Source organism: Pyrgilauda ruficollis, unplaced genomic scaffold (assembly GCF_017590135.1).
Source record: "Pyrgilauda ruficollis isolate IOZ18807 unplaced genomic scaffold, ASM1759013v1 scaffold54, whole genome shotgun sequence".
Classification (NCBI taxonomy): domain Eukaryota; kingdom Metazoa; phylum Chordata; class Aves; order Passeriformes; family Passeridae; genus Pyrgilauda; species Pyrgilauda ruficollis.
In genome coordinates, this window is record NW_024527044.1 from 8,808,395 (window position 1) to 8,825,304 (window position 16,910).

Here is a 16,910-nt window from a genome sequence, read left to right on the forward strand (position 1 = left end):
GTAAATTCCCATGCTAAAGAAAACCTGAATTCCTCATTCCTCCTGCTCAGCAGTTCTGCTGGCTGGACCCAGAAGCCATCAAGCTTGTCCAAACTGTGTGTGCCACTGACCTAAGGAGAATTCATCAATCCCAGCTGGGAACTTGGGCACTGGGAGCAAGGAAACTGCTTGTGACATGGCTATAAATAGCAAAGGGACTGGGGATATTTTCTCCCTCTCGTGTATTCCTGCCTGCCCTCCTCATACAAACCCTTCAGAGCCTGGATCAGGCTGCTCTGATGCTCTCCTGCCAATTTTGAATCATGAAATGGAGGTAAAAAGGTTTGTTCAGGAGAGCAAAACAACCTTAACTTTTATATCTTGAGGGAGAATATCCTGCAATTAATGCCATTCCTCAGCACTTAGCTGGAAAACCCAGGGAAAGGCAGGAGTTTGTGGGAGAGGCCCTAGGTGACTCAACTCTTCACCCTCTCCCTGTGGACATTTCAACAGCACAAGGCACTGGAGGTACAGGGTGAGACACAGGGATTCACTCAGTAATGAAATGGAACTTCAGCAATCCCATCAACTCTGATTTTTAAGGATACTCTCTTCTCCATCATCATTATGCTCTGTGGTAAAAGCCACTTTACAAGCTCAGCTAACCTGGGATGCTGTTACATCATCACCTGATGTTGATAAACAATTATTAAAGAGAAAGAAAAAAAAAAAAAAAGAGGCAAACAAATCCATGCTTCTCCTCTGGCCTGGGGTGGTTTTCAGTACCATTATCAGGCACTGATTAAAAGGGGAAGAAGGAGCTCTGTGTTTTTGATATGGGCTGCTGTGGTCCTGTTTTGGGTCTGTTCTCTGGCCCAAATCCAGGGGTGTAAGCCAGCCACTTTTATGCTCTTGAGCTCACCTGCCCAAACACCCAGGCCACATCTGACTTGCCTTGGAGGTTTAATTCTTGGTTGTGCCAACTTCTGGATCAATGGCAGCTGGCTGGGGCCACCATTGGCTGGCTCCAGCCTGGACCAGTGAGTGAACAGAGCAGCCCCTCATGTCCCAAACCTGAGCTGTGCTCCCATCTGGGAGCAAAACTTGATTTAAAAAATCCCAGTTTTACACTACTCCATGGCATTCAGTGACAAATAAATCCCACAAACCTGGGGAGGGTTTTTACTCCAGCATGTACAAAGGAGATGTTGAAGTGACAGGGAACTTCCCTGCCTGCCTTTTGTGGGAACAATACAAACCAGCAGAGCAGAAAGACATCCAAAATATCACTTTTCAAAGCAGCAACAGATTTTTCTGTCAAAGGAGAGATTTCGCAAGGATGTCTTTGGTATGGGTGGATTCATGGCAAAACAATCAAGCAAAGTGAGAGACACACGACCGTTTCTCTTTTCGGAGTGTGGAAAAGCTTTCAGGAGATTTATAAAATTAGAGCTGCTGCTGTTGAACATCTCAAAGGGAAAGGGAGGGAGAGGAAGTGTTTCCCTCATGCAGCTCTCCAACAGCAGATTCTGATTGTACTCAGTGGGAAACAAGGAGCACTCTCAGCACCTTCCCTCCCATGGAGCTCCAGGCACAGGGGAAGCTCAGCAATTTGTAGGATTTGGGTCCTTGCTCTTGTTCCCCATCCCTCTCTCCCTCCCCATCCTCCCTTTGGATGGAAAGACTGAGGAGAACACAGCAATTAAGGAATTTGAAGCCTCACTAGCAGCTACTCTGAATGCAGGCACATGAAGCAGCAGGATTCTGCTGGTGACATTTGGACCACAAATGAAGTCCCCAAGAGTAATAAACAATCAGGTAAAGAAATCTGGAAAGAAATTACCCAGCACACCTCATCTTCCTGGCCCCCATGAGATCTATATAAAATGTGTTAATGCATCTGATTATGATCTAAATTATGTACAGAGGCTCCTGCCAAGCACTCTGTGAAGTTTCTTTATTGTTAAGTTGGAAGCTGTTTAAGAACAGTCCAGTCATCATGTTTCAAATTAGATTTGGGGGGAAAAAAACCATATTCCTATTTTATTGCTGGCTCAGAACATGGGAGAAGGTTGGGATGTGGGTTTTCTCTGCTGAGGAAAGAGCAGGAAGAGTGGGGACAGAACAGCAGAAGAGCCAGTCTGCTCCCTGTCCTCTACTGTCACCTGAGCTGTGTGGCTTTACTGTACCCACACATGCCAGAGAATCATTGCAGTTTCAGCTTGCTACATATTTTTTCTTGAAAGGGGGATAAAACACCAAGGTGTTCGCATGCACACTCTCCACAGGCCCAAAAACTTTGAAAGAAAGGATTTCTGGAAGAGTTCTGCTGAGAAGGGCTGGCAAAACACCATGTGAGATTTCCCTCACACCTGTGAGGGCTACCTGAGCTGTCACTTATGCTGCCAGTCCTTTGTGCTGCTTGGAGGCAGGGAAAAAGGCTGCTTCTCTCCCCAGCTCCAGGACTGGAGCTTTTTAAAAAACAGAGATACACCACTGCCAGGTGTAAATTCAAATTTGGGAGAGCACCCATGGTTTTAACTGCAAGCCTGACAATCTCATGTGTGTTGAAAACTCCAGCAGCCCAACCTGTGCTTTCTCTTCTGCTGCTGTCTGGCCAAGGATCAGCATCCTTTGCTCCATGGATCAGCATCTCCTTCCCCCTGCAGGCTTCAATTCCCAAGTCTGAGCCAAGGTCACCTTGTTCAAAGCAGCTGGATTTTAAAAGGAGGGTCCCTACAGTTATTAAAAGGATCTTCCATCCATTACCTCTGCCCTTCCAAGCTCACAGCTGCAGCCACAACTGCATAGATCTGGACTAAGCAGGGCCCTGTGGAAGTGGAATAGGATATAAATAGTTCTTACAGGTTTGTTTTGCTCTATATGTGTATATATATCATACACACACGTATATATGCCAGATATATCTGAAACTCATGGAATCATGGAATAATCTGGGCTGGAAAGGACTTTAAAGAGCATCCCATTCCATCCCTGCCATGGGCAGGGACACCTTCCACTATGCTCCAAGCCCTGTCCAGCCTAGCCTTTGACACTTCCAGGGATCCAGGGGCAGCCACAGCTTCTCTGGGAATTCTATTCTAGGGCCTCACCACCACTCTCACAACAAAGAATTTCTTCCTCAAATGTCATCCAACCCTGCAGAAGTCAGGGATAAGAACTACCATTTCTAGCCACCGTGGTAATGTAGTGGTTTAAACACCCAAAAAATGCTTTAATGTAGGATCACAGGCTGGATCCCAGCCAGGCAACAGCACTGCTTTTAAAGGAGTATTTATCTCCATAAAACACTTCCTAAACAATGTGCTCAGTGCTTGAAAATAAAGCCTTGCTAAACAACCAGATTTTAACCTGGAATTCTGCATGCTGGCATTCTCTGCTGCTCCAGGTAAGTCTGATTCCCTTACACAGCATGGTGATTTTCTTTTTAAGAAGAAAAGGAATTTTCTCTTTCAGTTTAACTTTGAGGCAAGACGGAAAACCACAGCCTGGCCTCAAAGACATGAGATCTTTTGAACTCCAAGTCAGCAGGCTCTCACAGGAGCTGAGCTCGAGGGCTGCTCTGGAATAAATCAAAAAGGATTTACTCTTTCACTTGAACAAGGCAGGGAAAGAAAACTCCATAGATGCACAGATATGGGCTTGGGGGTGGGGGGACAGCTAACAGGTTTAAAAAAAAAATCATAAAAAAAGGCAACTTAAGAATGCCATGATGGTTTGATAGTCACAGTCCCATAAGCTAAACACCACCCTGCATGGCTGGATTTCCTGCAGGAAATCACAGGCACAGTTGCTAAGCCTGCTGGAAGCAGTTCAGCCCAAGAATATACGGAGCAGATGCTCCAAGCACGGCTCACAAGGACACGGTGCTCCTGGAGAAATCCTCTGACAGGGAGTCAAAACAGGGGCTTGAACTGGCCACGTGTCACTGGAGCTGCAGCTGTGATCTCTTCACAGAGGAGCAGAGCTCACGGCCAGAAGGGACCTTGAGATCACCTCATGTGCTTTGTGCTGAACCACAGCCCATCACACCTCATCCAAGTTTTCCTGAGAGCAGGAATCAGATTCAGCAGCCAGATTCTGACTTGAGTAACTCTGGTGGCTCCCAGTCACGATCCACGTGCTGCTTCCACTCCAAAACTTGGGCTGACAGAGCAGCTTTGTGCAGGATGCTGCTGCCCCGTGGTGTCCTTGTGTGCCAGGAAATGCCATTCCCTGGAACAGGCAGGAGTGACTCCTTTGCTTCACTCCTGACACCTTTGCTGGAGCCCAAACTCATCAGCAGTTTTGACAATGCTCCATAGCCTGAGTTTGCCTGAAGGAGCTCAGCACAGGGCACAAAATCTCATCCTCTGGCTTCCTTACAGGAGAGAGAAGAAAACTGGGGAAGGAGAAATGTGCTGCTGGCAGCAATTCCAGCTGGAATTGGAAGGCTCCCAGACAACCACACACCCCCACAAGAGCTGTGATCAGCACCCTTGGACTAATCCTCACACCTTGATTACAAAGAGTTTGGGGACAAGAATCTGCCCAGAGAATGATGCTAAAGAAGAAAAATGTTCAGAGCCCAACTTCCCCCTGAGCTGTGTGCAGGGATTTGGATCCCAAGGCACCCAGACACTGAGCTCAGACCATTAGTGACATTCAACACTGCTTTTAAAATCATATTTTAAAATCAATCAGAATTGAAAACTGCTGAAACCAGAATATTGTGAAATGCTGCTTCTTCGCCTGCACTTCTGCCAAATGAATTTGGCTAAAACTTTCAGCAATTAATGGATGATTAAATGAAAGAGCTGATGGCCAAAAAATATGTAAGGAGCTTGATTAAAGCTCTGGGGGTGACACTGTGCTGGTCCTGCCCTATTTTTACAAGCTTTTCTCATCTCAACATTATTTCAACTGGACTATGGGGAGGAGGAGAGTGTCGTTAGGAGGGTGTGAGATGTTTTGGTAAATTATGTTAAAATCCAGCAGGGGAAGAAGCAACTTAACCCCAGGCATGACACTACAGAGCTCCTTTGTGCTTTACCTGTTGTCCCTCAGCTCCTTGGCTCAGACCTGTCCCACATCCCACATCGACTCCTTCTCCACCTCTCTTCTTTCTCCCAGTGCTGATTTCAAGGGTTTCCCTCCTGTTTAACAGAAAAACACAGACAAAACCACATGGACTCAAGAAATAAGTTATGCATGGCCTCGAGGCATCCTGCAAGAGAGGCACTCTGACACAAACATTCCTTCTGGACCTCCCCAAACAGGGACTGAGCAACCTGGGGGAGTGGAAGGTGGCCCTGCCCATGGCAGGGCGTGGAACAAGATGAGGTTTAAGTTCCCTTCCCTCCCAGACCATTCTGGGATTCTGTGATTTATGACATGGTCTTAAACCTGGAAGCTCCCACAAGTTTGACAGTTTGGGCTGCTGGGAAGTAAGGGAGGCTGAATGGGGAATCAGGCACAAATGAGACCACCTGGAGAAGGGATATTGCAAATCTAAAAGGGATCAGATGTGAGTGATCAGCTCCCTGCTCCATCAGTTCTGAGCCCCTTCCAGGCATTCTCAGCTTTCTCAGCTCACTTCACACAAAATTCTTCCTGTACGATAATAATTGATAATTAACTGTGAAATGTGAAATTATAATTGACAGCTCTCAGGTTACATCCATGGGATCATTTCCCACAAAAATATTAAATAAAGTCATTACCTCCATTGTTCCATAAGTGCCAAGGTCCAAGAGGATCATTACAAGCCACCCAGCCCGACCTGTTCCAAGTTCCACACCCCAAGTTCCACCCACCAAGTCCAGCCTCAAGCCCAGCAATTCCCACCAATTCTTCATCCAGTTTCTCCCCTAGCTCAAATCCTCTCTCAGCCACACCTCTGCTGCAAACAACCCCTCTGATCTCAGCAGACAAACAGACAAAAAAAATTAAAAGAAAAATAAAATACCTTTTGTTAAGAAAAGCCCAAGGCTCCAGGATTATCCTTCGCAGGCGCCCATCAGTGGCATTTCCCTTTGTTTTAAAACAAAAAGGATCATTTACATCCTGCCTTCATCCTCCCACACAGCCTCTGGGACAGCAGAGCATCTCAACCTCTCTCTCCCCACCCTGACTCTCACTAATGTGTTCCATACTCGCAGCCTCTTCCCAGCCCCAGCTCCCGGCAGGGAGTTAGGGCTGCTCCTTGGAGGCTGGTGCTGCTTATAAAGGCTGCTCCCATCCCCTTCCATCCCTTTCACTTCAGCTGGCAAAACACTTCCTGAGTGCCCACATCTTTGGGATATAAAGAAGGAAACACTTCGTGATGGGAGCTGGTCTCTCCTGGCAGGCTGCAGGTCCTGGCAGGGCTCCATCAGCAGACACTACAAAATGTTTGCAGCAACAAGAACAGCCAGGACCCTTCTACCCCTCCTTCCTTCCCTGATTGCAGAGTTCCTCCCAGAGTTCTCCAGAAATTACGAGTGAAGATGTAACTCAACAGCCACAGCTGAAGGTTTCATCTCAACGTGACCTGTGAAATATCCACTCCAAATCTCACCCACGCTGCAGCAGCCCAGCATCTGCACAGCCCTCGCTGCCTCTCCCAGGTCTGGAGATGTTTCATGGCAAGCTTGGAATGCTGACAGCTTACAAAATAAAAATCTGCCTTTTTTTTTTTTTTCCCCTTCAAAGCCACCAATTTTTTTTGAAACTCTGGCCACTTAGGGCAAAGGAGCCAAGGAATCAAGACCATCTGGCAAAGGGATGCCCCAAATCCATCAGGCAAACAAACCACTCCCCTGAGAGTCACAGAATTGTCTGGGTTAGAAGGAACCTCAAATATCATCTCATTCAACCCCCTGCCATAGGCAGGGACACCTTCCACTAGAAGAGACCTTAAGAGTTTTTTTTAAAAAGCCTAAATTTAATGTAACCTCTGGAAAACATCAGAATAAATGCCACTTTATGATTAAAATGAAGGCCCTTGTCTTATAAACACTATATAATTAATATGATGTAAAAATTCCAGCATATATTAATATTTTATTCTGATCACTGTCGTTAAAGCAATAACAGCACCCCAGCAGAGGCTCACCCCCAAAAAAAGAAGGGTGATTTCTCCTTACTCTCCACCAGAGAAGAGGCGGCAAGTGGCTGTTCTAACTTCATTTTATATTTTATTAGTTTTTACAAGCCAGCTATGCTAAAAGGTTGCACCAGTAATTTAAACTGCAGTTGTCAGCAGAAGTGAAGGACATTGTGGGATACATTTTATTCCAGCTCTTTTATTGCCTGGCTCCTTGGAGTGATTCAAGCAGCTTAAGGATTTTAGAGGCACTGTCACAACAGTTTCTGGCCCATCACAAGCAGCTATTTGAAATAGCTCCCTTTCACTTTGGGAATTTAAAAAAAAAAAAAAAAAGTACCCAAAAACTTCAACTTTCAAAGAACTGGCTGGACCAGCAGAAGCTGTTCAAGACTCAGCAACTTCTGAATGCCACCAAATTGTTCCCTGATGGGGACAGGCACTTTCTGCAATGTTATTCCCCCTTGGCAGAAGGGGAGGGAGATCCATAAAACAATAAAACGGGGGAAATGCTGATTTCTGCAGCTCTGCCAAACCCCAGGAACACACAGAAACACGTCGTGACTCTCCCCACCATCAGGAGCCAGCAGTGCTCTGTCACATCTGCTGGGACACAGCAAGGCAGGTGACAAGCTGGGGCCAGGAGCACAATGAGGCTGGCACAGACCCAACCCAGGAAAGTCTCCAGGAGTGCTGGCAAGAGGAAAAATTTGAAGTTTTGAAGATTCCTGAGCCAGCAGGCACCTGTCCCAGCAGCACCCCAGGGTTCTGCTGGACTCTTCCCTATGGATGATCAAAAAGCAACTTAATTCCTTGACCAGGGACCAGCCTCACCACCCCAGGCTGGTGGGAAATGTTGGTTTTCATCCCCATCCAGCTGCCCTGGACACTGCAGGGCTGGAGGGGAGGAACACCCCACTGCTGAGATGTCTCCTGGCTGCTTGCCTGGCACTCTATTCCAGATCCCATTAGGAAAACTATCCCAGGAAAACAGGGAAATGTTACTTTGTGGGAGGGTGGAAGGAACAAGGGCCATTCCTGGGCAAAGCACTGCAGGGTTTTGGGCAGCAGACAATGGTGTGACTGAGCCTGGTGTCCCCATTGCTCCTCAGGGTGCTGAGCTTTCCTGAGGTCCCCATCTCCTAGCCACACACAGCAAGCCATGAAACACACGTGGATCACCCTAGCCCAGCTCTTGGGGTGCTTGCAGAGAGGGAGAGCCCAGGCTGACAATCCTGGAAGGGCTCACAGGGACCTGCATTGATCCTGACCCAGCACGGAAGGGACACTGCAGGACCCTGGTCACTCTGTGCCATGGCAGAGGAGAGAAATCCTCATCCTCACCCCATCCAACCTGGCCTTGGGCACTGCCAGGGATCCAGGGGCAGCCACAGCTTCTCTGGGAAACCTGTGCCAGGGCCTCCCCACCCTCACAGCCAAGAATTCCTTCCCAAAATCCCATCCAGCCCTGCCCTCTGGCAGTGGGAAGCCAGCAGGATCTCAGATGATGCCACACAAGTATTGGAGCATGGATCATTCCCAACTGTCCCCTGCTGTGGGTCACTCCATGTCCCCCTTCAGCACATGCAGACACTGTGCCAGGAGAGATCCATGGTTCCCAGAGCTTAAAATCTGTGAGGACAATCAAAACTTACTTTGCAAAGAAACATCTTTTAAGCAGAGGGAAAGTTCTTAAACCTGGACTTCAGCATTTTTAAGTCTGGGGCATGTTTTAATGTATTAAAAAAAGTTTTTCAGGTCACCTTTGATGCAGAGTTGTCTGGAAGGGGGAGGCTGTCAGATGGTGTCTTAGCAAGGGAATATCTGTTCCCTGGGCACGGACTCAGAGCCTTGTGAACCCCCTATGGCACCTGAATATTCCATGTCTGTACTCCAAGCCCCACGGACACTCCTTTGATGTGGTGAGCTGCAGCTCCTAAAGGTCTCTGGAGATCACAGGAATCTACGTGATGGGATGGATTTAGTGGATAAGGAGTCCTCCATCCTTTGAAACAGAACTTTGCTGTTGTTATCTTTTCCAAAGAACATTTTAATTGCCTTTTTTTTTTTTCCCCATGCCTGATGCAGAGAGCAGCTGCAGAGAGATGCCCAGGAAGGCTCCTCTGCTCCACAGGGAATCCAGCCCTGCTCTCACACACATGGTCTCTTCCTGGCCTCTCCTGCTTGCTGCTCCAACATAAACAAGACCTACATCCTCCTGGAAATTAAACCCAGCCTCTCAGATATGTACACAGATCTCCTCCTGCCCTGCAGGAAAAAGGGATGGAGAATTTGCAGCCCCATGTGGCCCGGAGCAATCCCTGTTCGTGGGGGCTGGGGAAGGCCAGGAGTGGAACACAAAGCACTAAATTACATCTTGGGGTATTTAATGCTCTCAGTTTTATTTTCTGACCTCATCTTGTCACCAGCCAGAGAAATTTGTCCATTTTCCTCTGCTCATCCTCACAGAGTTCACCAAAAAGCTTTTTCCTTTACTCACAAAAACATCCCAATCTGCTTCCATCTCACTCTTCCCTGACAATTATCTCCACTTGCTTCCCTATTTTCTCTTCTTTCAAGGCTCTTATCCAGGCTGGTTTTTTCTTTTCCTCACCTGCCTGCACCACCATTATTTCAGAGGTGCCACTGCCAATCTAAAATTTGGTTTCAGTACAATTATTTAAGCTCATTCTCCTGCACTAATGCAGACAAATATTACAACCTAATACAGAAATATGCCCAGGAAATAATTCCTGGGATGCTCCAACTGGAGCTGAAGGCCAATATGATGGAGACAGAGCAACAATCCCAGATCCACAGCTCTGGAAAGCATTCCTGGCACTCCCATTCCAAGTGCCATTAAGGAGATGCCAAAGTCCAGCAGACATTTGGACAACACAAAACATTAAATTGAGCTCTGATCTTTAAGAGCAGAAAAGTTTCCCAGACTAATTCAGGCAATATGTCCCATAAAAATAGCCAAAAAACCATCAGGGTCCATTAACTGCCTTTGCTCTCCAGCATTTGCTCCTGGATTGTTTATGCACAGAGGTTACCCAGCATATTAATCCTCCAGAAAAGGACATGTAGAGCAGAGCTGGAAATGAAGGAGTGCCTGGGAATCCTGTTATGAGTGGAATAACACAGGAGGGGTCTATAGGGGGAAAAATCCCCATAAGAAAACTCCAGAGAGCCCCTATTTACATCCCACTTCAGCAAACAAAATCCCACAAACAGGGAAATTAAAACCTGTTGTTGCAAGCAGAGAGAAAGTCAAAGATTTTATGATCTCATTGTGAGAAAGGAATTTTAACAGGCTGCTGAAGGATAAACTGTTAGTTTCTTCCATAAACCTGAACAAAACCAAGTGATTTCCCAGAAACAAATTGGGAAATTATCCTCCCTGGCCCCAAGAGTCAAGTCCAAACCTGCCAAGTTTCTCCTGCCTTTTCCTTATCCTGTAACTTCACAGACTTTGCTGGGCTGGGTTCAGATTCAAGATCCAAATTCAGGCAGGTGGAGATGCCCTAAAAGCTGCTGAGTCACCAGAAGGGAAAGGGATTGAAACTAATAATTTACCTTCAGCTGAGCAGGAGCCTGCCAGAACACAAGGCAGGGTGTAACTCAGGCTGGAAATGCTCCACTGAGAGCTCTGTGTGTTCCCAATCCCCCACCCCAGATGCCACAATTCCCCTTTCTTGCCCTCTTGCAGGAGACACAACTCTCAACCTTTGGATGGCCAAGTGACCACTGAAATCCCAAAAGGACAAAGATTCCCTTTAAAAATCCCTAAATTCCCTCAGCAGGCTCAAGTCTGCAAACCTAGCGAGGGCTTTGCATAAGAAAAGAAGGAATGCACAGGGATTTCCATACTGGAAATGAGGGTGGATAAGGAAAACAGGACATTTACCATGGAACTGTTACTCCTAACATTTATCAACAAGGAGTAACAAGACAAAAGACAGTATTTCAATTGGGTATTGGGAATAATTTCTTCCCCAAAAGAGTTGGTGGAGCCCCCATCCCTGGAGGGATTTAGAAGCTGTGTGGATGTGACACTTGGGGACATGGATCAGTGGTGGCTTTGGCAGTGCTGGGGAACAGCTGGACTCAATAATCTTAGAGAAGTCTTCTAACCTAAATGATTTCATGATTAGGACTTAATTTTGAGAGGAAAGAAGGGCTTTCCCCCCCCCCCCCCCCTTATCTAACTCAGAAAAACTTTATTAAAGAAATCACTTTGCACACACTTCAGAGGCTCAAGACATTCAGGGATAAAAACTGGACCTTCAAATTAAGGTTCTTGGTGTTCCTCTTCACCTGAACCAACAGCTGGGGATTTTACAAATCCTTTTCACCTTAAACCAGTTGAGTGGCACAGAGAATTACCATTAAGTCAGGGATGCTCAGCAGGGGTAAATGAACTGCTGCAAAGAATAACTCGAGGCACATGAGAATCTGTCTTGGCACAGTTCTTCCTTCTCCAGCAGGAAGAACACATAGAAGTGGCAACAATCCCCTTCCAGAAAATTGTCCTAAGCTCCCAGCCCACTGCCAAAATTCATTTGAAAGGAACTGATCCAAGCAAGAACTTTCCAGGATTTTATGGTGCAAAGCCACCCTCTGTTCCATGACAGCATTTTGCTTTCACAGCAGAAAAGGTACCTTGAGATTTTGTCTTCAAGAGAGGCAATGGAAACTTCCTTTGCTCACTGCCACCAAACTGGTGTCACCCTCTCTGGATAGCTCAGTATTCCCACAGGTAAAGAAAAAGCAAGTTCAACCTCCAAAGATAAATTCAGAGGCAGCAAATCCATCCCTTCCTGGGAGTTTGCTCCAGTGATTTATCCCAGCCAGTGTCTACCTCTCAATGTCACCTTCCAAGCAGCTTCTCCCTACCCTTTTCCCAGAGAAGGGATTCAAGTTTTGCTCTCTCTCCTGACCCATAAGCACAGTGGGAGAGTTTAGAAGTTCAACTCTAGATATTTTCACCCTGATGCAAAAATTGTCCTGCACGATCTCCAGCTTTTCCCACATCTATTTTAACACACGGATATCGGCGCTAAGTAAGCTACTTTAACAGTATTTTCAGAAATTCAGTTTTTGGAGTAAAAACATCCTTTGTTCCTATTTCCCAGCCCACATGTCCATAGATGGCATTAAACATTTCTTATTCAGGGAAATGAAGCAGATTTGGCTGCTCAGTCCAACCACAAGTACCTTTGCAGAGCAGCTGTTCCTGAGGGCTGAGCCCTCTGCCCCAGGCACAGCCCACCCTGCTCACTCCATCCTCCAGTTTAAAAATCATCTGGATTGCTCCAAGTCATTTATTATGTTATTGGAACAATTTATTACTCCACTGGTGTTGTGAACTCCACAGATTTTCTTGTTCTCTGTACTTGATGAAAATCACAAGGGCCAGGATGCAGCTACTCCTAAGAACTCCCATGATCACATTTACAGCTTTATCACAGCTTTTCCATGACTTTTATTTCCTGTCCTGATGAAAAAAGAGCAGAGACAGGGGCTCACAGGATCTTCATGACAGCTCTGATGCTGCCTGGTCACACAAAGATGGATTTGTTCAGAGCAGCTCAGGGAGAACCCACTCCTCCCTATAAGCACAAATTTTAGACTCAATTTCTTTTCACTACAGACAAGAGAAAATTGATTAAGCACAAGAAGTGCTCCTTAAAAAAATGAATCTGCTTATTTGCTCTCTATCAAACAAAAATAACCTGAAATCTAAGTGTTTGCCCAGCAGATAAGGCAAATCATCCTTCAGTGACTCTCACATTTTCCTCGTGCTACCTTGAACTCCTGCAGGTCTTTGTCACCACAGGAACGATGGGTGGTGCCACCAGCAGTGATGTTTATTTAATTCTGTAACTTCAGCATGTGCAAAACCCTTATTAGGAGGCTCTGACATTCAGAGCTCTGCTGCATTTTGTCACAGGTTCCATCTCAAAGTCAAGCAGGTTGTTTGTTGGGTTGGTTTGGTTTGCTACACAGGAACATCTCCTGCACTAATTCCTGCTGGGTTAACTGAGCTTGGGGGACATGTGTGGTCATCTCAGCTGCTGTGCCAAGAAAAATCTCCCGTATCAGGAAGACAGGTCCTAAATATTCTGTAATGCTTCACCATCTTTATTTTTCTTGCAGGTCACCACCACCTCCGCCAAAAGAAAAATAAAGGTTTTTATCCCCACTGTCCCCTGTGAGACTCCAAGCCAAGAGCCCAATGCACCATCCCACCTCCAGCTTGGATTCCTACAGAAACACAATTTGTACAACTGTGTTTTCTAAAATCTTCTGAAGCTGCTTCAACCCAAATCTGGCCCAGGATGAAGCTCTTAAGGCACCAACATTGTCCTTCCACAAGGACAGGAGCCCCAGAGGATGGGCAAGGACTGGCAGCTTCAGCTCACAAGGGGATGCCTCAGATTTTAATATATCACAGAATGGTTTGTGTTGAAAGGGAAAGCTCATCCAGTTCCACCCCCTGGCACAGGCAGAGACACCTTCCACTACCCCAGGCTGCCCTAAACCCCATCCTTAAACACTTTCACATTTATATACAGGGATATTTTATAATCTTCACCACCATACAACTACATATACATACAGATTTTCACATACAGGGAGGGCAAGTCCCACTGAATTCCATCATCCCTGCAAAACTAAATCCAGGCAGTTCAAAACTAGTGCTCTGGGAAGAATATTTCTGAAGAGATTGTTTCCAGCAGCTTCCCCAAAATGACACAGTCCATGGGAACAGCGAGGACAGGATCCAACCCGAGGGTGGTATTCAGTGATGATTAAGAAATACAGCTTTTTCTCCCTCCTCTCCCTCTTAATTCCCTGCCCTTATTCCCTCATGTTTCCAAACTGGCCCAGCTTTGGTGGATTTTTATAGGAACTGCAAATGAGGTATTTGCCAAATATCCAATCACTGCTCCCAAGTGCAGGGGCACCGTGACTTAAATTGGTCACCCTGCCTTTATTTGTGTTTATTTTTAATTGTAAGGAAATGTATTTTCTCAGTCTCATCCTCCAAAACAGCTGAGCAGTTTGCACTACAGTCTTCCCAAAAAGCAGCAGCGAGCAACTAGCTGGAATGTTCTACCTGAAGTTTGGCATAATATGAACAATGGAAAGCAGGATTTTCAAACACAGAAAAAGCTTAGGAATGCCACCATTCCCCTCTCCCAGATTAAGGACATCCATCAATCCCCTCTCAGGGGTCCTCACCCACCCTTCTCTGCTGCTTTGCTTTGCTGCAATACCCAATTTAGGCTGCCTGGTCCTTTGGAAAAGACCTCAGTATTTTATTTGTCCATAAAATACATATCAGTGCTACTTTGCACCCAAAACCACCCCTTTTAGCCATGAAGGTATTGGTTTTTAAAAATTCCCTTTAGATGCCCATGCACAGGCCACCAGCAGGATTTCTGAGCAGGCAGAACATGAATGTGTGTTGTGATACATTATTCACATTTCCATAATCAGGATTTCACGTTACTCAAAAGCAATTTGATGTTTGGTTTGGTTTTGGATTTTTTTAAGTCTCCAGCAAAGCCTGAAGCTGGGGATGAAGAAGAGGAAGGGCACGTCACACATGGCCAGACACTGTTTTTACATGATCCTTGCCCAGCTCTAGTTCTCCACAGCCAAGCAACAAAAAAATCCCTCTCACAAAAATCAGATGGCACCGTAACCAAGCCCACCATGAAAAATAAGGAATCAGAAGGGGAAGTCATGGGGCAGGATGCTGATACATCTGACGCTGCCACTCTTGTCTCAGCTCATTATTTGAGGCAGCCTGGGCTCCCCATGAGTCCCACAGAGCACTAATGACTTAATCAAGGGACCTCCCTGGGGCTGAGGGAGATGCTCATGAATAACAGCATCAAATCAAAGCTGGGAAATCAGTGGCACCCTATGGAAAATTGATGGGATCAGCTGGTAAAATCCTTAAATGGTACCTCACTCCTGCCTCATACCAAAAAATTGCCCTGAGTAGAGCTGGAGGCACAAGGAATGCTAAAAAGACAAAAGTGGGGAGCTGAGTTCCAGAAGTCTGCAGAAAACTGATCCACACCTTTGGATAGTGCCATGAGGGGCATGACACAGGGAATGGGACAAGGACAGGACACAAGGCAGGGTTACATGGGATATTGGGAAGGAATTCTTGGCTGGGAGGGTAGGGAGGCCCTGGCAGAGGGTGCCTGTAGCATTCACATTCTCTGGAAAAATCCCTTCGCCCAGGATTTTTCTCCTGGGGAGCTGAGAAGCCTCAGAGAAAAGGGAAACAATTCTTATCTCATTTGCTTCTCCTGTGTTGTGCTCATGTGTGGAATGTGTTTGGAGATTCTTTACCCACAGGTGATTGTTTCATTGGATTCTGCTGTGAGTTGTTTTGACTCATCCATCTCTGGATGTGTTTAAAAAAAGGCTGGACATGGCACTTGGTGCTGTAGTCTAGATTCTGAGTTGAGGTGTTAGGACATAGGTTGGACTTGATGATCTTAGAGGTCTCTTCCAACCTCATTATTCCGTGATTCTGTGACTCTTTGGCCAATCAGTGCCAAGCTGTGTCGAGACTCTGGAAGGACTCACGAGCTTTCATTATTACCTCTTTAGCATTCAGTAAGTATCCTTTATGTATTCTTTAGTATAGTACAGTATTTTTTAATATAATATAGTATTGTAACAAATTAGCCTTCTGAGAACATGGAGTCAGATTCATCATTCCTGCCTTCATCAAGACATTCCCAGCAAATACAACAGGTGCCCAGAGAAGCTGTGGCTGCCCCTGGATCCCTGGAAGTGTCCAATGCCAGGCTGGACAGGGCTTGGAGCAGCCTGGGATGGTGGAAAGTGTCCCTGCCCATGGCAGCAGTGGGATGAGATGACATCTAAAGTCCCTTCCAACCCAAACCATTCTGGGATTCCACGGTTCTAAGGCAGGAGTATTTGTGCACATCCACACAATTTCCAAAGTTCAAGGCACATTTTTTGAGTAATCTCATTTTCAAGCCAAACTGGACAGCGACTATACAGTCACCAAGCTCCTTGTGCACACTGAGTGCTGCAAAATCTGCAATGACTTCAAATTCTTTACTATTAACATATTCTCCATATTAATCTTCCCCAAGTGATCCATACTGGGAATTTATGTATGACTCAGTATTAAAATCCACTGTAGCTGTGTCTCTGAGCATGTCATGGAGCTTAAATACAGGCGAGCAGAGGGCATTAAGAGGCTGCTGAGAATAATTTTCTAGTACATTGGAAAGGACAAACTGTTTTTATGAGTGTGTGTTTTACAGTCTGTTTTTTCAAATTACATCTAAAATAGTTCCCAGATGAAAGCTGTATCATTCCAACTTCAATCTAAGGAATATTTTATTTTTAAAAGCCAGAAATTAAATAAAAAGAGGTGAAACTTCAGAAAATCTGAGTCCACTGAAAAGTCAACAGTGTCTTGTGCTGCTCAGAGAGGACTCAGAGACACGATGGAAAGAAACCTTGAGACTTTTTTCTGAGCAAAGATTCAAATAATAAGGAAACAGTCCTAAAACAGTAGCATCAAAGTTTGTCCTTAATTCCACAATGAGTGCATCAGACTGTGGCAAATTTCTTTACAAAGCTCCAGGCATCCACGAGGCAGCTGGAGAGAAAAAGGGATTCCCTTGCCCACCATGTTCTCATCCACTGCTCCAAGCAGCTCTCCTCCTGCAAATCAGTATTTGCCATTATTTTTAAGTATCTCATACAGCTGTAACATGGCTCTAACACTCTTCCCAACTCACAACACCCCCAAAACTGGAACTCAGCTTTT

The 16,910-nt window shown here is 45.9% G+C and overlaps 1 protein-coding gene across 3 annotated transcripts in view; it reads right to left on the bottom strand.

The window, feature by feature from the left end:
- Positions 1 to 16,910, bottom strand: part of EXTL3 (exostosin like glycosyltransferase 3) — a 112,552-nt gene that overhangs the window by 43,441 nt on the left and 52,201 nt on the right. The window contains exons 3-4 of one of the 3 annotated variants that reach the window (XM_041480994.1): positions 5,948 to 6,012; positions 5,033 to 5,135 (exon numbers count right to left, since the gene is read on the bottom strand). The exons of 1 other annotated variant lie outside the window; for it this stretch is intronic. The gene's annotated coding sequence lies outside the window, so the exon portion shown is untranslated. The remainder of the gene's footprint in view (positions 1 to 5,032; positions 5,136 to 5,947; positions 6,013 to 16,910) is intronic. One more of the 3 variants, XM_041480993.1, reaches the window with a different exon arrangement.